We start from the raw sequence: 25472 nt of genomic DNA on the forward strand, positions 1-25472 counted from the left end.
AGTAGAATAACTCAGTAAAGTGTCCTTTTTAAAGTATATTATTGAAAAAAAAAAGTGTATTATTGGAGTCCTAAACCCCAATACCTCAAAATATTACTCTAATTGGAGGTAGTGTTTTTAAAGAGCTAATTACTTTAAAATGGGGTCATGAGAGTGGGCTCCAATCCAATCTGACTGATGTCCTCTTGTAAGAAGAGGAAATTTGAACACAGATTTGTTTAAAGGGAACACCATGTAAAACCACAGAAAGAAGATAGTCATCTATAAGCCAAGGAGAGGCTTCAGAAGAAATCAACACTGCTGACACCTTCGTCTTAGACTTCTAGCCTCTAAAATTGTGAGAAAACACATTTCTGTTGTTTAAGCCTCCCAGTCTGTGATACTTTGTTACACAGCCCTAGGAAACTAATACACTATTGATCCACATTATAAAAAATTTTAGGCGCTTGCACCTACCAGTGATATATGAGAATGCCTGTTTCATACCGTCTACTAGCTAATTAGGTTAAGTCAAATTACCGCATCATGTCCCAATCTGCATTTCTTTACGTTTCCTTATGTTACTGTTCTGAATTTGAATGTCATTATACTGCCATGATTAGCGAACCAACTGATTATTCTTAGATGAATAAAGCTGAGCTGGAGTGTGGTGACTAAAGTGTGTATTTATAGTGCTCCTTTAAAGGAGAAATAATGTTATAATTCCACCCAAACCTTCATGGTCAGTATTGCTTCCTTTGTGTGTAACAGTCCTAGCTAGGGCTGCTTCCCACCTCCCCTTGCTACCTCTCAGGTCTCACCTTCACTGCTGTTTTCCCAGCTTTTACCCCAGTTCTCCTGCAGACCACACTTAGGCAAGTATGTGGGACAGGCAAGTGTTTCACAGAAATCATCAGAAAAATAACCATAGTGAGCACATCTAATGAGCTGAGCAAGCACAGTGAACAAAAACAATTTCCCTGTGTGAAAACAAAGCAAAACAAATGAACAAAAAACACCCAGTCTTAAAGTTCAGGGATACCTTAAACTCTGACGTCTTCTTGCATTGTAGGGCAATATCGTTATGTCTGAACCATCTAGTGACTAAACTAGGATCCTTTAGAAGGGAGAACTTGTTGGCTAATTAAATTAGGGCAAGGTTAGTCCATGGAGAATGCTATGAATGTGAAGAGGAAAGCTAGGAAATAGGAAATAGTCTCCTCTGACTGTTACCAGTAGGAGAAAGGAAGCTGCATTTGAACCTGAATACATCCCAGGGGCTGAGAGCAATGACCCAGCAAGTATATACAGCTGGGTGTACCAGGGAGAGTAGTATGAGCCGCCAGCCCAGAAGGCACTTCTCAAAACACATCTACTTTATCTCATATGATGTTTGCCGTGACCTCCTTCGAGCACATGAAAACCTTACTTCTGGTTAACTTCTCTACTTCCTGCCCATGTCACATTCTTAGAAACTAAAAGGCACTCTGAAGAGAGATGCTCAACAGTTCAGAGAACTCGAATCGTACACCGTTGTCAGATCCTGTAACAGACGATATTGCTATAGAACCTTCCATGCAAGAAAGATTTAAACAAGTATTGTTTCAACAAGTATTAGTAATTTAAACAAGTATTAGTTACCTAGCTTACTTTCTATAACAGATTTTGGTTTAGGTAGGAAGCCTTTTGATTTTTACCGCAGTTATTTCACTTGTCTGTCATGGTAAGTCCACTTCCTCTTCCTTTTCTTGCGTAATTAAACTCATCTAAGATGCCACAGTGTGGTTACCCCATATTTTGATACATCTGAAATATAATACACAAAGGTACTTCTTTGATGTGTACACCGAAGTTTAATTTTTCAATGCTATTTTCCACTGACCAACTCTCAGTCCATTGATAAATGTATCTGATGATGGAGGCTCCTGCTGCTTTCCCTCTCAGTTTAAAGCCTGCCTAACCAGCCTGGCCAGATGAGAACACCAGAAATTGATTAGCATCTGCATAAGTGCAACCTGGCCACTCTAGTATTTGTGTTTCATCATAGAAAAACATTCCTTGTTCCCACCCCCAAACTCTACTCCTCCTTACGCTGTCTTGTTGCCACTTGAAACTAACATCCCCAAATTTCCTAAGATCTCTTGGGTTGATATTAATTTTCTATCTTGTAATAAGTCCCTGACGTTTGATTTCATCATATTTTTCTTGCCTGGTTAAGTTAATATATTCCCCCAAGCCAATAAGAGACATCTTATTAGATTTCCTTTATCAATATCTGTGTGGTCTAAGAGTGCAGGATTCTGAAATAGGAGACAGAAGATTTAAATTCCAGCACCAGCTCCTTTAATAACTGGTTATGTGACCTTGGAAAAGCAATTTAGGTCCTCTGTACCTCTAGCATGTAGTTTCCCAACTGTAATAAATATTATAAATCCATTCTGTTCTCATCGTTTTTATCATCAAAAAACATTTATCAAATGCAAGTATGCATTTATCAAATGATGGCACATTGGGGGGGAAGGCCGGCAGTCAGGGTCAATGATGTTAGTCAGTCAGGGGTCAAAAGCAGAGCATTTGAGCCTCTTATGGCTTTGTTCATTCGAACTCCATATGAGCATTTGCTCACAAACTTTTACTACTCTTTGGGGAAATAAGAGGAAAACATACAGTCAAAATTTTTTTGTTTTTAAAGCCAAATGTATTTAATATTTTAAAAAATTGGTCCTGTATCTTAAGATTACACCTAATTATTTTTGGTGTAAAAATATCATTTCTCTTATGAAATTATGGTCACAGTAGATGTTACTTTCTAAAATTGTGCTCAGCAAAACAAAAATAAAAATTTGCTTTTTAAAAAAGTTTAATCTTCAAAAGGTTTTACTAGTAGGTGCATTCCAAGTCGGAGCTCTATGAGACCACGGAGTTCTCCACTGGGTCATATCTCCCTTGAGGAGGAGTTTGGGTCCCACCTCTAGTGGCCATCATCCTCTTCCAGACTCTGTGGTGTGTAGTTTTAGAATGTTCTGAGCTGATCGTCTCTGGGCAAGCTGGGACCTAGTGTCTGCACTGCCTTTTTGTGTCCACATCACGTGGGTAAGTCCTGTAATCCCTCTGTACCTCAGGTTCCTCATCAGTAAAATGGCATCAAGAGATATCACTCATTCACCTTTTATCTTAATGGGTGACAAAAACTCTCTTTGATCTAACTCTTGTCCCATTCCTCTAAGCCCTCAAGGCCCTGACCTTGGGCTCTGTCCTTGAGTATTATCTTAGTTTTAGCAGGAATCCTGCTGGGTCAGTTTAGCGGAAAATCCCCAACCCTTGACATCAAATTCCTCATCACTTATCCCCAAAATCTTATCACCTGGCCTGCCTTCAGCAAGAATCCTGTTGAGTAGGTCTAGCAAGAATCCCATTAGTTTCATCTAGTAGATTTCCATACACTGATCCCCACCCGGCTCTTTGGCTATAAATCTCCACTTGTCTTTGTTGTATTCGGAGTTGAGTCGGATCTCTCTCCTCTATGACAAACCCCATTGCAGTAGACCCCTTGAATAAAGTCTTCCTTTTAAGAAGCCATGATTTACTTTTTATTTAACATGGAACTCCCAAGAATGACATGTGCACCTGCACAGATATCTGCACTCCATTCCCTGGGCAGCAGTTGTGTACAACTTTACCCTTTCCACTCTCTCGTAACAAAGCACTCCGGAATGCCAGGTGAGTTAAACAAATGCTATTAACAGTCATTATCAAACTGGAGTGAGCATGAGAATAGCCTCCAGTTCTTATTAATCACAGGTCACCAGACCCCACCCCAGAGCTCTGATTCAAGAGGTCTGGGGTAGGACTTAAAATTTTGCATTTCTGTTAAATTCTCAAATGCTGCTGCTGCTTAAAATTGGTGTTTTAAGTCATTAAATTGTGGGGTAATGTGTAACATTGTGATATGGGAGAAGAAATCAAGCCCCGTCCAAATGACACTTCACCGACAAAAACCCTATTTCTATCCATGCATTTGAATAAAATGATATACTTTTTAAAATTCCACAGAGAATATTACCTTACAATGGTATTATTTTTGGACAATAAGAAATGGATTTGAGTGGCACACAGCATTCTATATTCCCAGGTGCACAAAGGAAAGAGTGTGTAGTTTTGTTGTAATTACTCTCTATCTTCTTATACTGTTGCTATTGCTTACCCAGTATTCATTGTCCTGTAGTAATAGTGCCTCATTTTTCCTCTAGGGAACTGCAGTAGAAGAACACAAAAGAATAAGAGAACAAACAAAAAAAAAAAACCAACCCAAAAAAGCCAGATTTGAAGGCAGAACTGAGTGGGAAAAAAAATAAATAAAACCCACGGGTGTTCTGCTTACGACTTCTATAATCTGTATAAATCAAACATTTAAGGCAGTACCTAGTTGTGTGTGTGTGATGCCAACCCACTCCTCTCCTAAACCTCATAAATCCTGTGGAGGAAAAAGATGACCTATTGCTGTTAAGCTGTTAAAAAAACCCAAAGCTTTCTATTGCTTAACAATTAGGTATAGATTAATTTAAAGCATTCTGCAATATGGCCCAATCTATCTTTCCATTCTTCTCTCCCTCTGGGTGGCTGAGACATTGTATTTGTCAGATTGCTATGGACTGAGTGGCTTAAACAACAGAAATAATTTTCTTATGGTTCTAGAGGCTGGAATTCCAAGATCAAGGTGCCAATACGGTTGGTGTTTGGTGAAGCCTCTCTTTCTCGCTTGTAGCTGTCTCAGTGTATCTTCACATGGCCCCTTTTCTGTGCACACATATAGAGACAGAGACAGAGACAGAGAGAGAGAGAGCTCTTTGGTGCCTCTTCCTCTTCTCATAAGGAACCAGTCCTATCAGTTTAGGGCCCCACCACTATGACTGGCTTAATTAACCCCTTAAAGGTTCTATCTCTAAATATAGTCATATTCGGAGTTAGGGCATCAATATATGAATCTGAAGGGGACACAATTCAGTTCACAACAGACATTTACTACTCACTAAACATCCATGTGCTCCCTGATATTTTCCAGACCCCTTACAGTCAGTCAGGGTCAGGTGACTAGTCCTGTAAACTGCTGTTAGCAAAAGATACATGTATCACTTCTGATCTAAACTTTTAAAAGCCAGGGCATGGCCCTTCAGTTCTCTCTCTTTTTCTCTTCATGACCTAGAAGACATATATTCTAAATGATGCAGCTATAAGATGACATAGCCTCCATTAGCCTGGATTCTTGAACAGCTATCTTGGAGCCCTACCCCCAGTCAAATTGCACTAGACAGGTATTACGAATTAGAAATACATATTTGTGATGTTAAGCCTTCTAGATTTCAGGGTAAATTCATAATGAAGCAGAACTTGCATTTCCTGACTAATTGTTAAACCTTATCCTTTGACCATAGTGAACTACTAAATAAGTAGAAAAATATCCCATGTTCATGAATCTGAAGTCTTAATATTGTTAAGCAACAATATTACCCAAAGTGACGTACTGATGCAATATAATCCCCATAATATCCCACTGGTTTTTTTTGCAGGATTTGACAAGCCAATCCTAAAATTTATATCAAAATGCAAGTGATGCAGAATAGCCAAACAACCTTGAAAAAGAGAAAAAAAATTAGAAGATTCACGTTTTTCAATTTCAAAACTTAGTACAAAGCTACAATAATCAAGATAGTGTGGTACTCGCATAAGGATAAACATATATATCAATGGAATGGAATGGAGAATCCAGAAATAAACATCATTTTCAGTCAATTGACTTTTAGCAAAGTTTCCAAGATAATTAAATAAAGAATAATCTTTTCAACAAATGGTTCTAGGACAACTAAGTATTCACATGCAAAAGAATGAATTTGGACCCCTAACTCACACTATATACAAAAATCAGCTCAAAATGAATCAAAGGTCTAAATGCAAGAATTAAACATGATGCCAAAAACACAGTGCAAAAAAAATAAATAGATAAATTGGACATCATCAAAATGAAAAGTTTTCACGCTTTAAAGGACACCATTAAGGAAGTGAGAAGCAACCCACAGATTCAGAGAAAATATTTGCAAATCATAAATCTGATAAGAGTCTTGTATGCAGAATATACAAAAAACTCTTACAGCTCAACAATGAAAAGAAAAATAGCCCAATTTAAAAATGGCAAAAGATCTGAACAGACACTTCTCCAAAGAAGATCTATAAATTGCCAATAAGCACATTAAAGATGCTTAACATCATTAGTAATTAGGGAAATGCAAATCAAAACCACAGTGTGATACCACTTTATACCCACTAGGATGGCTGTAAGAAAGAAAACAAAAATAACAAGTGTTAGAGAGGATGCAGAGAAATTGGAACATTTGTACATTGCCACTGAGAATGTGCATGGTGCTGCTGCTTCAGAAAACAGCCTGGCCCTTCTTTAAAAAGTTAAACATAGAGTTACTATGACCTAAACTTTCCAGTCCTAGTTATATTCCCAAGAGAACTGAATACATATATATGCATATCTACAAAAAAACTTGTATGTGGATGTTCATACATTCTTATTTATAATAGCCAGAAAGTTGAAACAATCCAAGTGTCCATCAATTGTTGAGTGCATACATGTGTTCTTAATGCTTCCTTGTTTTCTGAAATGATCATTTCCTGACCCAAACCTAGAATCAGCCATTTCTCAAAAGAGGCCTGATTTCTTTCAGCACTGGTGAATGGAATTTAGAAACCAAGATCAGGGCACCAGGTGTGTTCGTTGTTCCGGGGCTATAGTTGCTTCAAAGCATTATCAGTGGAGAGAGCTGGGGTTTCTGGTATTAGTTTTTTAAAAAGGTATCATAACTTACATACGTATAAGATACTCACATACCCACCCCCTATAATCTCCTGTGAATATTTATAAATTTCCTACGGTGGAACCCCACATACTAGAACCCAAAGGAAACAAACTGCATGGTAACCTATGGAAAATGGTGGAACATGTACAGAGAATGAGAAATAAGCTTTTGTTATTATAGGATATTGAAATTTGGGGTCATTTCTTACAACCACATAATGTAATGTATTTTGACTGTTAGTTACAGTAATTATGCATAAAGTACTGGGCTAGGTACAAAGAGTCATTTTAACATAAAGTAGCAAGAAGTATTAGGAAATTAAAGTCTTGTTTGCTTTCCCATAAATCAGTAAGGCATCAAAAGAGCAGAAGACCTTCCAGAAATTCCTAAGTGGCCAAATTTCTTGAAAGGCATCTGGTACTCATGTCTAACATAATAAGGGTTGAAAACCCTGGAGAAATGTGTTGACAAGGGCTATGTTTTCCATATAAAAATCACTTCACTAGAACATGAGGTCTCTGTGTCACTGTACAGATTTATGAAGAAAACAGAATTCTTAATAGAGCCTTGGGCATCTGCTCCTATCATGGAGGGAAACACTCCCAGTACAAGTAGACAACATTTGCCTAGAACCTGCTATTATTACACTCTGTGCATATGGTAGCTAAAAACTCATTAGTTCTATAATTCTGGCTGAAGTTGGCAAGCCACCTCCAGAAATATTTCATACAAGCAAAGTGACAGATGGCAATTTCCTTTGTTATAGGATGAGCTGGTTAGGGTAGTGGTCACACACACAAAACTCATCCAGATAAGAGCTAAACTACTCTTATATAAAGTAATTTATCTGCAGCTTCTGATAAGTTAATCTTCATGTGGTTGACCTCATTTTTCTCATTCAAGAGTACATTAGTGGTCAGATTTATATAATTTCTTTCAAATAAGATTAGCAAATATGTTTCAGTGGCCACTATGAGGTAGATATATAATTATTTTGGAGCAGCAAAAAAAAAGGGTAGTCATTTTGTTTTAATTTCCCTCTCACAATTGTTTGCTTTCCTCTCCAGCATACCATCCCCATCCTCTTCTTTTAGTAAATATGTCCCAATAATACCACGACCCCTCCATGTGCTTCAGGTAAGAGCTGTCCACCACCGCCATCCCAGACTCTAGTGATGAATACATGACCCAAACCTGTTCAATCAGAATACTGTACCTCACGCGCTCATGATTGGTTCAGAGGTGGACACGTGACCCAATTTGGGCCTATGAGATTTTCCTTCAGTTTTGCATTGGAACTATTAAGAAAGAGATACTCTTTTTCCAATGGATAGACTATAATAGTTCCAATGCAAACTGAAGGAAAATCTCATAGGCCCAAGTTGGGTCACGTGTCCACCTCTGAACCTGGAGTTGCTTTTGAAATCTTTGCTACCACTTCAGGAGAGCCTGGCTGTGATAATGCAGCCCATACAGAGGAAAGCAGAACTAAGACATTCCTGGCTTCCTCTTTTGTGTACCTGGATCCAAACAATCTTGAAGCCACTATACACTGGGCTTTTTTATTTACATGAGGCAGTAAATTTCCTTTTTTGTTGTTTAAGCCAGTTGGATTTCTTTCATTTGCAATCATACGAGTTCTGACTAATGCACTCGTTCTTATAGGACAAACAGCCAGAAAAATATCACAGTCCTCCCTGGTCTTATCTTTATGAAGTAGTTACGGAGCCAAAACACAACACAAATACAATTTCTTCCCAATATTCTAAGACATTTTCCCAAAGAATCTGAATGCATTTACAAACTTCAGAGAACAATACTCTGGAGGTTATAAGGCACCTTGGAAAAACACCTATCTAAGTTTTGTTAGTAGAGTTAAAAATATCATTGACCTTTTCCTGAGAATAAGCTATGTGCCAAGAACTGTACGAGTCATTTTATAGCTTTACCTTATTTTATATTCATAACTCTTTTATTAGGTTGGTATTATTATGCCCACTTTACCGACATGGGAGTTGAGGCTCAAATATATTAATTTTTCCTGAGGTGATTCAGATCACAAGTGACAGCTTCAGCCTTTAAACATATGTCTTTCTAGCTCAAAATCTGTGTTCTTCTAAGCAACATTGCCTGTCTCTCTTCTTGTGTCAATGTTATTTCAACATTGACCTTTCTGTCGATGCTTGCCTGCTCACCTCTGCCGATCGGCCCCCCTCTTCCTGGTGTCCTAGCTGCATAGATCAGAAATGAATACCTGACCTGGGCAAGCTATTAGACCCACTTACCTGGAAATTTAAATATGAGACACAGAGGAAGTTTCACTCAGTGGTAGATTCCTGAGCTGAAGAGCCATATATGTTACCTGTAAGACACATTTTTCCAGCTTAAAGAACAATATGGTCTTATAGCTTTCATTTTTCCAATAATTTACTCAAGTTCTCACATGTTCTTTTCCAGGACATCCCCTGTGAGGAGACTCTCAGGGGCTTTCTTGGTGCAAAAGAATCCACCCTGTCAAACCTCAGAAAGAAAGAACTAGAAATCTGATTAGTTCACCAGCAGTGTAATATGGCCCCTGCCACGAAGCATCACCGTTCAGTGTTGGTCTTGTGCAGGCTGATGGATGCTTGTCTTTCTTCATTAGTCTGGGGTCTCATGTTTAGCCTCTGAGATCAGCTGTCTTCACTTTCATCCATGTATTCAACACAATGCCAGGAGAGCTGGGTCTCACAGGGAATCCAGCGGTCGGAATTCTGTGTTTAGGTCAGGTCACCACCTTGAACTCACCCTTCCGTTTCGGTGTCATCTCTTTTGAAAACTGGAGTGCTCTGCTCTGCCAGAGGATAGGACCATTTTGGATGATGCTGATAGGTTAGTGGACTTCAATTCTAAGGGACAAGGGGGAGTGTCTTTGTTCTTCTGTCCCAGGAAGTCCTTTCCTCATGAGAAAGCATACTAATAGTCCTTATATTTACATAAGTCAGGGGGGTTGGGGTGTGTGTGTGTGGAATTCCTTCCATAATAATGAAACTCTGTTCCTCGTTTAGTTATTGTCTCCTTCTAAGAACACAGATGCCTCGAAAACAATTTCTAAAATTGTACCTCACCAGGTATTCTGTGCCATATTGAGTCAGAGGCATGATGAGTTAATTAGGAGAGGAAGCTGAATGATTACAGAGAATCTTCTTCCGTTTATTAGGTTTTACCCATGTTAGTAAGGTGCCATCTCTCTTTAGAAGTTTATGCTGCAGGTCAAGTTTATATTCCAGGAAAATACAACTTAACAGTACAAACAGACTAACAAAAGGTAACTATTTTCAAAATGATTAATATAAAAAATTAATATACACTCGTAGAAGCACACCACCCGACTCTTTATCCGTTAACTGCCACAAAACACGTTAAATAACCCGTCATTGCTTTGCATAAATGATTTTTTTTAAATACAAGACTTTGTGTAATTATTCTTGAAAACATTGATTCTCGGTTTAATGCAAGACTTTTTGAACATGCCACGGAGAACACCAAAAGCAAGGACTGCAAAACCTTTTCGGTGTTGGCTTTCTGAACAACAGGCTGTCTGTAAACCAGGAAGAGGGCCCTTCCTCACTGGGGAACAGAATTAGCACCTTGATCTTAGACTTCCCAGCCTCCAAAATTGTGAGAAATAAATGCCTGTTGTTTAAGCCAAAACAAAACCAAAATACATTTTTGATCAAGTGGCCAGAGTTAGACAAAGGAGAAAATGAAACACAGAACTAATTTTATTCTCCACTATCAAGTCTGCATGTACATCTAGAGCCAAAGCAGCTGGAAGACATGGAGGAACATTTTATCATAGTCTTGATGGGCCTCCCCTTCATATACCTAGATCTATCTATCTATCTCTCTATCTATCTCTCTATCTCTCTATCTATCTATCTATCCATCCATCCATCCATCCATCCATCCATCCACCCATCCATCCATCCATCCATCCATTCTTCTATCCATCCACCCATCCAGCTACCTATCTATATCATCTATTTAATCTTGATGATAGTGGTACTGAGTTCTCAACCTGTGGGATCTGACACTGTATCTCCATGTATGTATGTAGCGTCAGAATTGAGTTAAATTGTAATTACCCACTTGGTGTCACAGAGAATTGCTTGATGGGTGAAAACCCCCACACATTTGATGACCAGAAGTGTCATAAGTAAAGTATTTTCTGTGAGTAATAAAGACACACAGGTGGAGAACTGTAGGTTTTTCCAATATAGGCTGCCATAAGAACTACCACAAAGTTGATGCCTTAAAACAATAAAAAATTATTCTCTCAAAGTTCTGAATGCCAGAAGTCCAAAATCAAGATGTCAGGAGGGTTAGTTCTTTCTGGAGGAGACTCTGAAGGAGAATCTTTTCCATTCCTCTGTCATAACCTCTGGTGGCTGCTAGCAATCCTTGGAGTTTCTCTGTGTGTCTTCTTCTTCCTTTGTCTTCTCTTCCCCAGACACTTATCATTGGATGTAGGACCTGCCCTAATTTAGATGTTCTCATCTCAAGATCCTTACCTTAATTACATCTACAAAGATTCTTTTTCCAAATAGGGTCATATTCATAGGCTTTTGGTGGAACATATCTTTGAGGCTGAACCTACTAAACCCACTACAGCCATTTACTTTAACCATTACAAATATTTTGACACTGATATCATTGAAATTCCTTCCTCAATCCTATTCTAACTATTTCAGTTCATCTTCAGAAGTAACAACTGTCCTAAGTGTCACTGCCATATGTTTTAATACTTTTATTACCTATGTATCCATAAAGAATGTGCAGTTGTTTATAGACACTGTCTCTATAAGTTTAAAAGATTACTATAAAGGATATCATCCTGTACATTTTCTTTTATAGCTTATTTTTTCGCTGCAAATTAATATTTTAAGATTTATCTATGCTGAAACAGGTAGTTCTGATTGATTTGTTTTGACTACAGTATGAATACTCCATAATTATCCATTGCTCTATTGGATATCTGCATTATAAGAAATTTAGTCATTTATGATTTGGGCTATTATAAACTTTGTGACCACCACAGGATGTATCTTCCTATCCTTATGTGGGAAGATTTCTTTAGCATTGATACCTTGAAATGGAGCCAATAGTTTTTCTTTTCTTCTTCTTCTTTTTTTTTGTTTCGTCTATTTTTTCTATTCTCTGGAAGAGAATAAGGTGTAAACTGTAGTTTCTTGAAGGTTTGCTAACACTAGGCTATAAATTGTCTGGGCCTTATTCTGTTTGGGGGATAGACTATTTTTTTTCCCATGATAAATTCAAATTTTTTAATGATTATATGCAGATTAAAGTTTTTAAATTCCCTTTTTAGTTAATTTTGGTCATTTATATTTATCTGGGAGATGATATTTTCAACTGTTTGGGCTTATGGTTGTTTAGAATAACATAAAATAATGGTTTTGTAAGGTCAAAAAATTGAATATTGACAATTTCATATGACTTGGCATAATAATTTCTTGTGGATTTAAATTTTCCTTCTTTATCTATAATTATGAGCCCCTTTCATTTCTAATATCGTTATTTATATCTCCTTTATATATTTGGTTTATCAGCAAACATTTCTCTATTAGTCTTTCAAAACATAAGATTGTATCTATTTCTTCATTCTTTTAATTTTATGAATTTCTACTCTTGTTTTTATTTCTTCTTGCTACCATCTTGATACCTTTGAATTCACCCTGTTGCTCTTTTCCCATCTTCCTGAACTGAACATTGAGCTCATGGATCTTTACTATTTCTATTACATTCAAGGTTATACTCTCCTGGATTTATCCAAATTTTAATTAGTGGTATTTTCATTGTCATTTGGGTCTACATATTTTAAATTTCTATCTTAATTTTTTCTTTGGAGAGTAAATTACCAAAAAGTGTATGTTTTAGTTTCTACAATTCATGATTGTTTATTTACTATCTTTTAATAATTCATTATACATTTTATTGCATTTTGTTCAGAAAAAAACATCAATTTTTGGTATTTCTCTTATGGACTAATATATAATTCATTTTTGAAAGCATTTATGTGTGCTTTAAAAGAATTAAGATGGTAATAATTCAAAATAATTCAAAAGAATTATCTTGATAATAGAGTACATATTGTTTTTATATGAAGGTGATAATTGTGTGGTTCAAATTTTCTACAGGCTTACTGTGTTGTTGTTTTTTTGACTCTGATCTATTAGTTTTAGATGTCTGTATTATCTTCTTCCACCACGATTCTAGATTTATACATTTTCTTGCAATCCTGTTCATTTTTGTTTTTTTATAGCTTGAGGTTTGGTTATAAGGCGTATACAAGGATGGCAGTTAATTTCTCTTAGCACTTTTAAGACATTAATTCCTTTGGCCTCTGACTTCTATTTTGTTGCCTATCCAAAGATGACCCAATGTAGGCAATCAGTTTTTCCTTTCTGTTTGTTTTTTTAAAGGATTTTTCCCCTTGTGTTTAATACTCTGCTATTCTGCTGCAATGTTTCTAGGTAGATTACCCTACTCAGAAATCTTATGGAGCCCCAGGGTCCTACAGATGCTGCTACTCAGCACTCATACCCCAGGACCAATATCCTGGTTTAGTCTTACCCTGAGCTATTAGCAATTTCTGGATCTTATTTCTCTGGCTTTGAGTTTTTGCTTCATTTCCAGAATTAATTGTTTTATTTCTCTTATTTTTTAATTTATTTCTTCCATTAAAAAGTAATTTAGTAATAGTCACCTGGCATTTCTATGTGTTTATAGTGGGAAGAGCTACTTTGTGAACTCTGCTGTCAATGCTGATGCATTGGAAGGGTCCAGAATCCTCTATACTTATGAGATCATGAAGAAGAAACGAAGAGTCAACTGCTTTCCACTGAGAACCCAGCATTAAAAAATCAAAGAATAGATCAAATATATGGTGATGAAAGGAGAACTGACTCTGGGTGGTGAGCACACAATGGGATTTATAGATGATGTAATACAGAATTGTACACCTGAAATCTATGTAAATTTACTAACAATTGTCACCCCAATAAATTTAATTTAAAAAAAATAAATAAAAATCAAAGAATAATATTCTCTCCCAGCCAAATCCCTATGTGACTTAAAATCAGTACAACTAAAAAATGTGACAACTTGTAGACAAACATGTTGTATGAAAGTGAGTGATGCCATTGTGAAAGGACACGTTATTCATATTTTATATGGGAGGAACTGAGGCTCAGCAGTAAGTAACTTGCCCAAAGTTACAATGACAACAGTGAATGAGAGAACCAAGATGTTACGGTATGATTCTGAGACCAAAGAGCATCCCTACTACGTAGCCTCTTAGGAAACTGTAATCTTTATAACAAAAAGAGACATTTTAAAGGGTAAAAATTGAAGAATCAGAATACACATATTTAAGGATTATATTGTGTGGTATAGAAAAAACTATAAAAAGAAGATATCAATGTGAGGTTTATATATCCCTTCATTCCTGTTGAGAAAAACCAAATAGCTGCATGTCAGTTGAATGCATTTCTTACGGATAGAATTACCTGTCGAGTACATTTTTGGAAGAGCTCAGCAAATGGCATTCCAAATGAGAGATGCCCACATGGGCTGTGAAGGGCGTAATGGATTTCAAATATCTATGTCTGTCTCTCTCTGGCAAATGACATTGCTTTGAAAAGGTGGCTTTTTGTGCCCCCAAAGGGCATATTCACTTGTAAAGAGAGACACATCTGCCTTACCTGGATTAGATCTAAATCTGTCTAGACATCAGATTGTGTGTGGTAGGTGACCCAATGATATTGGGTAACTATAAGGTTAGTGATACTTTAGCTGATTTTATTACCCCTAATATTCCCATTGTTATTTCTTCATAAGATAAAAAGATCTGATTTCCCAAGGAAATATGCTATTTCCTGATGTAAAGTTGATGAGAAGTGAGATTTTGGATTTTAATCCTATGCTTTTGGCTGGATGTAACAGAAAATCCAACTGAAAGTGGCCTAAACAGTAAGGAATTTCTTTTTCCTTATGGCAATTCTAGAGATAGAGTGATTTCCATGTTGGTTAATTTAGGAGCTCAATAGCATCATCAAAGATTCTGGCTCTTTCCTTGTGTTCTACTTCTGTCCCCAGTGATTTGGTTTTTGTCTCCTTGTTTGTTTCATAAAGGTTTCAAGGTGACGTCCTCCTCTCCATGTATCTTCCCCTCATACAGCAATGTTGAGACTTTCAAAAAGTACAATTTTCCCTCCCAATTAGAGGAAAACCTCTCTTAAAAGCTGCCTCTCACCCCAGAAAAATTTTTCTCAGGTATCATTTGCCTCACACACTCATTCCTAAACAATTAATGGAGGGGAAAAGGGGGGAGGGGCGGAATTTCCACAATGGATTTTGCTAACAGACTTACTCTTCAGGGCTGGGGCTGAGTTCTCCTCTGAGGACATGGCCATGATAAGGGTGAACCAAACCAGGGTTTCATTGGTAAGCAATATGGGAGGGACTGTGTCTATTGAAAGGCAACAAGCATATGTGCTACACTTAAGTCCTGTTGAACTGGAGAAATGTGCTAACAATTATTACTTTAGTCAATTAATCGAAGAAGGGGGATTATCATTATTTAGCCACTATTTTGGACCAGAAATACTTTACCTTTTTTAGTTCATGAAGTTTGAGCCAATATCTTAATATGCTAGTTTTGTCTGCTCAGAACTGCATCCCCCCTTTTTTTAAAAAAATCAAAATTCTCACCACTCGAAACAAGTGAATCTTTTGGGCACTGCTAATCACTACACCCACTTCTCTGGACAAAGAACTGAGCATGTGATCCAAGATGGGTCAAATTATAGTCTATCTCTCTGGTCACAGTGATTTGTCTATGATGGGCCCATGGCCCAAGCGAAGTCAAAAAATTTTCTCAAGATTTTTCTAACTGGACGTAAAAGAAAATAATACATTTTTTTGAGGCATAGAATGGGATTCAAACAGAATTATAAAGCCTGGACACAAATGCAGCCATGATTTTTGATGCACTCTTATATATGGCCTAAAACAATGAGGCCATGTGCAGAAAAACAGAGGCAAGATAGAGAGTGGAAGGAGGGAGAGAGAAAGAAAGAAGGACAAAGACAGAGACTTCGTACATTTCATTTGATTCCCTGAACCCCTCATTTCTGCTCTGTTTGAGATTTTGTGTTTTGAACCAATACTTTTTTTTTGTTTAAGATCATTTGAATTAGATTACTCTTAATTGTTTCAAGAGGAGTCTTAACTAAAGTGAGTATTTTCATTATCTAAACTATCTAGTTCAGGATTAACATTCAAATTTTACAACAGAGGCACTGTATCAGTCAAGGTCCAATCAGCAGGTAGAAACCACACAGTAATTTGAACAGAGGAAGTTTAATATAATTATTAACCATAACAGAGGATTGGAGTAATGATGGAATGGGTCGTTAGAAGTAAAAAGAAGTCTTAGTTTTAGGAATAGCAGCTGTAAGGAACAGCCACTACTCCTAGGGCTGAGAAAGAATAATCATGGAACAGTCCCCTAAGCTCTTCTAGGCTGAGAGGTGAACCCCTGGTTGAAGTGGGTGTGGCATGTGAGTCACTGAATGTCAAAAAAGTCTCTGTGGTTCCAAAAGTCTCTAGGGGAACATGCTAGAAATACACCTTGTGGGTGGGGTGTAAGCTGTTAAAGGGTGGGTGTCTTCATGGAGGTATTCCACTACAAATATGCCTAAGTGGAATGCCAAGGGAAGCTGCTGGCTGCTGGGTACTGCTGACCACAATGCACTGCAACAGCATAGTTTTGGAGAAAACTCATGTATTACTGGTTGCTAGAGAAGCCATCTATACTACAGGAGCCTGCTGCAAGACACAAAGAAACCAGGAAGGAAAGAAAATTCTTCTTGCAAGTTTTCTCCAGCCACCCCTTCTGAAAAAGCTTAATGTTTTGTCAAATTAGCAAAGGAAAAATATTTAAAGGGCCCATTATTTTTGCAGCACAGGCAATGAATAGTGAATTTGGATCTGAGAGGCAACAAGTTGAGAACTGGCAAAGTATCCTACTGGAATGTCTAGATATCTCACAATGTGTTGAGTCAGGGGTCCAAGAATAAAGATGACTTATTTGATATATCCTTGATGAACACAGATGCAAAAATTCTCAACAAAATATTAGCAAACTGGATTCAACAATGCATTAAAAGGATCATACACCATGACCAAGTGGGATTCAGCCTAGGGATACAAGGGGGTTTCAATATCTGTAAATTAATCAATGTGATACATCACATTTAAAAAATGAAGGATAAAAATCATATGATCAGCTCAATATGAAGAAAAAGCATTTGCAAAATTAAACATCCTTTATGATAAAAACTTCAAACTAAGTGGGTATAGAAGGAATATATCTCAACATAATAAAGGCTATATATGACAAATCCACAGCTAACATCATACTCAGTGGTAAAGCTGAAAGTTTTTCCTCTAAGTTCAGGAACAAGACAAGGATACCCACTCTCAAAATTTCTGTTCAAGATAGTATTGGAAGTCCTAGCCACAGCAATCAGACAAGAAAAAGAAATAAAAGGCAGCCAAATCAGAAAGGAAGAAGTAAAACTCTCACTATTTCCAGATGACATGATACTATATAGAGAAAACCCTAAACAGTCCACCAAAAAAACTATTAGAATTAATAAATGAATTCAGTAAAGTTGCAGGATACAAAGTCAATTTATAGAAATTTGTTGTGTTTTTCTACACCAACAATGAGCAATCAAAATGAGAAATTAAGGAAACAATCCCATTTACAATTGTACCAAAAAAGCATAAAATACCTAGGAATAAATTTAACCCGAAAAGTGAAAGACTTATACTCTGAAAACTATAAGACATTGAAGAAATAAATTGAAAAGGATACAAATAAATGGAAGGATGTACCATGCTCATGGGCTGGAAGGATTAATATTGTTAAATATCCTTACTACCTAAAGCAACATGCAGATTCAATGCAAACCCTATTAAAATATCAATGGCATTCTTCTCAGAACTAGAACAACTAATTCTAAAATTTATGTGGAACCACAAAAGACTGACTAGCCAAATAAACCTTGAGAAAGAACAAATTTTGAGACATCATTCTCCCCGATTTCAAACTATATTACAAAGCTACAATAAAGAAAACACTATGACCAGAGGGTAAGGGGGTGGGGGGTGGGTGATGAGGGTAAAGGGGATCAAATATATGGTGATGGAAAGAGAACTGACTCTGGGTGGTGAACACACAATGGGATTTATAGACGATGTAATACAGAATTGTACACCTGAAATCTATGTAAATTTACTAACAATGTCACCCCAATAAATTTAATTAAAAAAAAAATAAAACCAAAAAAAAAAAAAGAAAACACTATGGTATTGGCGTAAAAACAGATACACAAAAGGTCTGACAATTAAGTTTGCAAACTTTCTACGTGCGCTTACTGTGTTTCCCTGAAAATAAGACCTAGCCAGACCATCAGCTCTAATGTGTCTTTTGGAGCAAAAATTAACATAAGACCCAGTATTTATTATATTACATTATATTATATTATATTATATTATATTATATTATATTATATTATATTATATTCCCAGTCTTATATTAATTTTTGCTCCAAAAGACTCATTAGAGCTGATGGTCCAGCTAGGTCTTATTTTCGGGAAAAGATGGTACATTGGCAGAACTGTACAAAGAGCTCAGTAAGTTCCGTAACCTTGGTGTACCAATGTCTCACAGCTATGCTCGTGTCAACATGTGGCAGTGTCTTGCTGAGTGGCGTTCATTATTGTTGTTGCATGATTTTGTGTGCCGTTGCGAGAATATCTAAGCTTGATTAGAGCAATGAACAAACATTAAATTTCTTGTTATACTTGGCAAGAATGTAAGTGAAATCAGAATATGTTACTCTGAGTTTATGGGGATAATGCCATGAAGAAAACAGCTGTGTACAATTGGATTAAACATTTTTCTGAGGAGAGAGAATGCGTCACTAATGAAGAGATGGTCAGGGAGGCCAGTAACGCGCAGTGCTGATGAAAACATTGCAAACATTTGTCAAATTGTGCGTCTAAATTGCCGGCTGACTGCAAGAAGCACAGCAGACCAAGTAAACATCGATAGAGAAACAGTTGGGAAAATCTTAACTGAAAATCTTGGCATGAGAAAGGTGAGTGCAAAAATGGTCCCAAAGGAGCTCTTGCATCACGACAATGCACCAGCTCACACAGCACTGTCTGTGAGAGAGTTTTTAGTGAGTAAACAAATAACTGTATTGGAACATCCTCCCTACTAACCTGATCTGGTCCCTAATGACTTCTTGTGTCCGAAGTTAAAGAAATATTGAAAGGAAGACATTTTGATGACATTCAGGACATCAAGGGTAATACGATGACAGCTCTGACAGACGTTCCAGTAAAACAGTTCCAAAATTGCTTTGAAATGTGGACTAGGCACTGGCTTCAGTGCATAGCTTCCCAAGGGCACTTCGAAGGTGACCATGGTGATACTCAGCAATGAGGTGTGTAGCACTTTTTCTAGGATGAGTTCACAAATTTAATTGACGGAGCTTGTATAGTTCAACTGGATAGAATAGAGAGTCCAAAAATAAATCTTCGTTTATGTGGTCAATTACTCTATGACAAAGGAAGCAAGGATATACAATGGGGTAAATACAGTCACTTCAAGAAGTGGTGTTGGGAAAACTGTACAGATAACATGCAAAAAAATGAAATTAGACCATTTTCTTACACAATATACAAAAATAAAGTAAAAATGGATTAAAAACTTAAATTTAAGACCTGAAATCATAAAACTGCTAGACTAAAATGTAGGCAGTAAAATCTTTGACATTGGTCTTAGTAATATCTTTTTGGATCTGTCTCCTTACACAAGGGCAACAAAAGAAGAAATAAACAAATGGGACAACATCAAACTAAAACATTTTTGCACCACAAAGGAACCATCAATGAAGTGAAAAGAAACCTACTGAATGGAAGAAGATATTTGCAAATAATACATCTGATAAGGGGGTGACATCCACAATTTATAAAGAACTCATTCAACTTAACACCAAAACAAAAAAAATCACACCCCAAAACAAAAAATCTAATTCAAAAATAGAGGACTTGAATAGGCATTTCTCCAAAGAGGACGTAAAGGTAGCCAACAGACATGGAAAAGATGCTCAGCATCCTCAGAGAAATGCAAATTAAAACCACAATGAGATATCACTTCACACCGGTCAGAATAGCTATTATCAATAAATCAACAAACAACAAATATTGTTGAAGAAGTGGAGAAAAGGGAACCCTTATGCACTGTCAGTGGGATTGCAAACTGGTACAGCCACTATGGAAAATAGTATGGAGTTTCCTCAAAAAATTAAAAACAGAGCTGCCATACAACCCAGCAATTCCATTTTTGGGTATTTATCCAAAGAAAACTAAAACAATAATTCAAAAAGCTATATGTACCCCTATGTTCATTGCAGCATTATTTGCAATAGCCAAGATATGAAAGCTACCTAGGTGTCCATCTAAAGATAAATGGATACAGAAGCAGTGATATTATATAGACCTAGAGGATATGCTAAGTGAAATAAGTCAGACAGAAAACGAAAAATACAATATGACTTCACTTGTATGTCAAATCTAAAAAAAACAAAACAAATGAATAAACAAAACAAACCCATAGATATAGAGAATAAGCTGATGGTTGTCAAAAGGGAGAGGTGGGAGGGGGGCTAAAAAAAAAAGAAGAAAGAAATCCCTTTTATGCAAAAGTTACAGGAATTTGTTAGTCAAAAAAAAAATGGAAAGAAAGGAAGGAAAGGGAGAGAGAAAGAAAGAGAGAAGAAAAAGAAAGAGGAAGATTGACTTACTTGACAATGAAGAAAAACACAACTTTAGGAGTGTTTCAGGACAACTATTCCTCAAGCAATTTCTTTCACCAATCAAAAACTAGACTCAGGGTCAGAAAGCTTACTTTATGGTTGTTTTATAAACAAACAGAACTCCAACTGAAGATTGTGCCATAGAAAAGCTCATGTTGGATATCCTATCTCCTGCCCTGAAATGCTGGCTGTATAGCTTGTCACAATCATTTGGTAACTTTGTTAGGCTAGGACTTAGAAAAAAACATTCTCCTTTACAGGAATTCTACATAATGGAAAAAGTGCAGTTTCTGGAGTTGGACAGCCAACTTGAAGCTTCATTTGACTCCTTATTAGCTGTGTGTCCTTATGCAGAATACTTAACCATTCCCTTCCCTATTTATTTCATCTACAAACTCATGATAATAATAGTCTCTTCCCAAAGGTTGTTTTGAGGATTGAGTGAGTTAATATGCTCAATTACTTAGAACAATTCCATGTTTCATCGTAAGTGGTTGATAAATGGTAGCTATTATTATTAAAATCAGACCCTGGAAAATAAAACCACCAGAGGGCTATAAAAGAAGACAAAGTTAAATTATTTGCAAATCCAAACCCTCCTGTGAGCTAATTCTTGATATTTTTGTCTACCGAAAGACCTCTTCTAAGTGGGTAAAATAAAGACAGAGTAGAGAATAACGTTAGAAGGAGAGAGAGACAGAGAGAGAGAGAGAGAGAGAGAGAGAGAGAGAGAGAGAGAGAGAGAGAGAGAGAGAGAGAGAGAGAATGGGTCCCATTCATCCAGTGCTTTCTCACTCCCTGAGAACCAAGTGACAAATTTCTGCTCTATTTTCCCATGCTCCTGATTGGGCTCTACTTAATTGAAGAACCCAATATTCTTTGATTTCTATAGTGAAGACTAGGTGAATAGCAAGAGGGGTTTCTGTCCTCTTCCACTGACACTTTTTCAGAGGAGAGAGAAGTTCTGTTCTGATTTTATTATGTAGCAGATGATTGATAATGTGAACAGTCATTGTGTCAGTTTAAATCATGCCCTCTATCCTGAGCCTGAACACAAATTTGCAAAAGATTCTTCTAATTGCTCTGCTCAGAAGGACCCTCCCCATGAAGATTTTCCTTCTATTCATGTACCCCCAAATGCACCACTGGAACTGAGGGAAAAAGAGCCTGGGAAAGGGAAGGCCTATGGCAGTGGGGTCAGGGGCCCATTTGCTGACTTAAAATAAGGAAGTGACTGTGAGTTCCAGGTGGCAGAACAAAGACCTGAGAGTAGGCGTGAGAGGCAAATTTTGGCTGACTATATAAGGTAAAATTTCCAATAGAGTCATTCTAAAACAAGATAGGCTACCATACTAAGCAGCGATTTCTCCAAAGTAGACATGTTCTGTTAAGGTCTAGAATCGACCTCCCCTCAATTGGACAGAGGACACACGCGATAATGCAAGTCACACAGCGAGGTTTATTTCCAGCTAGCTGGGGTCCAAGTATCTGCCCGACGCAGCGGGTTTCAACAAGGACCCCGAGCACTCAAAGCCAAGGGTTTATATAGCATCTTTAAAGCATCTAGTAATTTTCCATAGCTTCAAAGAGTATACATATCATGGGCTTGTTCCACATTCTGGGGATTTGACAAGATAAGCTGGCTTGTACCCCACCCAGTCAGCAGTTAACAAGATAAGCTCTTTTCAAACAGGACATCTGGTCCACACCCTGTTAAGGTCATCCAGAAAATGGCTTCCTTTCTTACGCTAACCTACTCTTACATTCCCCCCTTTTGTTGTTAATAATGAGGAATCTTGCTCATACACCCGGCTGATCTGATCAGCTGATCGTAGAGGCCCTCAGGGGCAGGCTATCTCTCATGCTGTTGTCTTAGGACCATGAGCTGGACAGTATTAATACGATCTTTCACAAAATTAATAAGCTTGTTTAAAATGCAAGGGCCAAAGGTTAAAATAAGCACAAGCAAAACAAACGGGCCAACCAAGGTAGAAACTAGGGTGTTGAACCAGGGGGACCTATTAAACCAAGCCTCAAACCAGTTCTCCTGAGCTTCCCTCTCCCGTTTTCTCTTGACTAACACTTCTTTCACCTTTGTTATGGATTCTTTTACTATACTAGTATGGTCAGCATAAAAGCAGCACTCTTTTCCTAACGCGACATACAGCTCCCCTTGTTAACAAAGGCAAATTTGAGGGAGTTAGGTTGTGATACTGACCATTTCTAATCTCCGTCATTAGAGGTGACACAGTCCCATTTTTTTACAGAAAGAATATTGGACCCCCCACAATGTTATGGTTCCCGTGCGGCTCCTTATCCAGATGTTGAACAGAGTCAGGGCTAGCAGCCACTTCATCGTTGAGCGAGGCAGGGGGCGAGGCGCTTCCCCGAGATCAGGAGAGCTGCAGCTTCAGAGGGTTATCAGGGTGTCGCCACACGGTCCACTCCCCAGCTTGTGTCTGCTCCAGCTGATCAGCTCGGCGCACGTGAGAGTGATGGACCCAACGGGCTTAAAGGCCCGTTGCCGTCAACCTTCAAGGCAGTGGGAGTAACCAGAAGAACCATATAAGGACCTTTCCACCTTTCTTCCAGGGTCCTGGACCTGTGTCTCCTCACCCATACCCAATCCCTGGAACGATGCCATGTTCCGGGTCCGGTGCGTCCTTGGTTTCATACAGAGAACGCACTAGGGGCCATATCTCATACTGGACCTCCTGCAGGGCCCTCAAACTGGCCAGATAATTTGGGGCCACATTGGGATCATGATCTGGTAGAGTACGAACAATAATGGGGGGTGGTGTCCCATACAGAACTTCAAAGGGTGTCAATCCATGTACATATGGTGAGTTTCGAACCTGGAAGATGGCATAGGGTAAGAGGGTCACCCAGTCCCCGCCAGTCTCGATGGCCAATTTAGACAAAGTCTCCTTTAGGGTCTGATTCATTCTCTCTACCTGCCCTGAGCTCTGGGGATTATATTCACAATGTAACTTCCAATTGGTCCCCATCGCTCGGGCCAGTCCCTGTAGGACTTTACTGATGAAAGCCGGGCCGTTATCAGAACCCAAAACCTCAGGGATCCCATATCTGGGAATAATTTCCTCTAGCAACGCCTGGGCTGTCTCCCGTTTCGTGGGGAAGGCTTCCACCCAGCCTGAAAACGTGTCAACCATTACTAGCAAGTACTTATACCCATACCTCCCAGGCTTTACCTCAGTAAAATCCACCTCCCAACTCCGTCCCAGCGCTCTCCCCCGTACCCTTGTACCTGTATGTAGGGGTCCCTTCCTACTGAGTTTCATAGCCTGGCACCCAACGCACTGATCCACGATCTCCTGGATCTGAGCCGTTTGTCGGGGGAACCGGAGGCAGGCAGACTCGAGAATCGTCAGCAACTTCTTTTTTTTCCTAAGTGGGTGGCTTGGTGCAGGTGGGAAAGGAGAAACAATCCTAGTTTTGCAGGCAGTATCCATCTTCCCTCTGCATCCCGCACCACCCATGCTGATCAGGCTCTGGACAGTGGTGGTTCCGAATCCACCGCAGGTCTTCCGGAGTGTAGTCAGGTCGCGGGGGCAGGCGCGGGAGCTCGGGTGCGGGCAGGGTGAGTGCCAAAGCTGATGAAGTTACTGCTGCTGTCTTGGCAGCTTTATCCTTCAGCCTCCGGGGTCCGGGCAGACTGGTGCCCAGGGACGTGGACAATTGCAACTGCCCGAGGTTTTTGCACGGCCGCCAGCAGTCTCTGTACCTCTGGGAGACTGCGCAGAACCTTTCCTTCCGCTGTAACAAAGCCTCTCTCCCGGTAGATAGCGCCGTGCACATGGACAGTGCCGAAAGCGTAGCAGCTATCGGTATAGACAGTCACTCGTCTCCCCTCGGCCTGTTCTAGCGCCTCCGCCAGCAGGATCAGTTCAGCCTTCTGGGAGGAGGTCCCCGGGGGAAGCGGGGCGCTCCAAATGATGCTCCGGCTCCGGTCTACCACCGCTGCACCCACCCTCCGCACCCCGTCCATAATGAAGCTGCTTCCATCAGTGTACCACGCCAACTCACTGTTAGGAAGGGCAGCGTCCTGGAAGTCGGGGCGCACCTGGGTGACTTCTGCCATGATCTCCTGGCAATCATGCAGGGGGGCTTCCAGATCCGGGGTCGGCAGCAGGGTGGCTGGATTCAGAGCGGTAGGTTCGGGGAAGATGATTCACCATTAGGGCTACTGCTGCGATGATCCTTCATAGTGAAGGGCTTCAGGGGATCTGGCAATGCCAGGCTGGGGCTCTCAAGAGAGCGGCCTTGAGTTCGCCAAAGGCCTTCCGTTGGTCCGGCCCCCAGGCCCAGGGGGCCTTGTCTTTGGTTGCCTCGTACAGAGGCTTCGCTAGCTCAGCATACCCCAGAATCCACAGCTGGCAGTAGCCTGCCGTCCCTAAAAACTCGCGGACCTCTCGGGCTGAGGTGGGGACTGGAAGTCTAAGAATAGTCTCTTTCATGGCCCCTGTCAGCCATCTGGTTCCTCTTTTCAGCTTATATCCCAGGTAGGTGACTGTTTGCCTGCATATCTGAGCCTTCTTTGCACTGGCCCGATAGCCCAACCGCCCCAGCTCCCGGAGGAGGTCTCCAGGGCCTGTCAGCATTCGGCTTCACAGGGGGCCGCCAGAAGCAAGTCATCCACATACTGCAGGAGCGC

Source organism: Rhinolophus hipposideros, assembly GCF_964194185.1.
Source record: "Rhinolophus hipposideros genome assembly, chromosome: 6".
NCBI lineage: Eukaryota > Metazoa > Chordata > Mammalia > Chiroptera > Rhinolophidae > Rhinolophus > Rhinolophus hipposideros.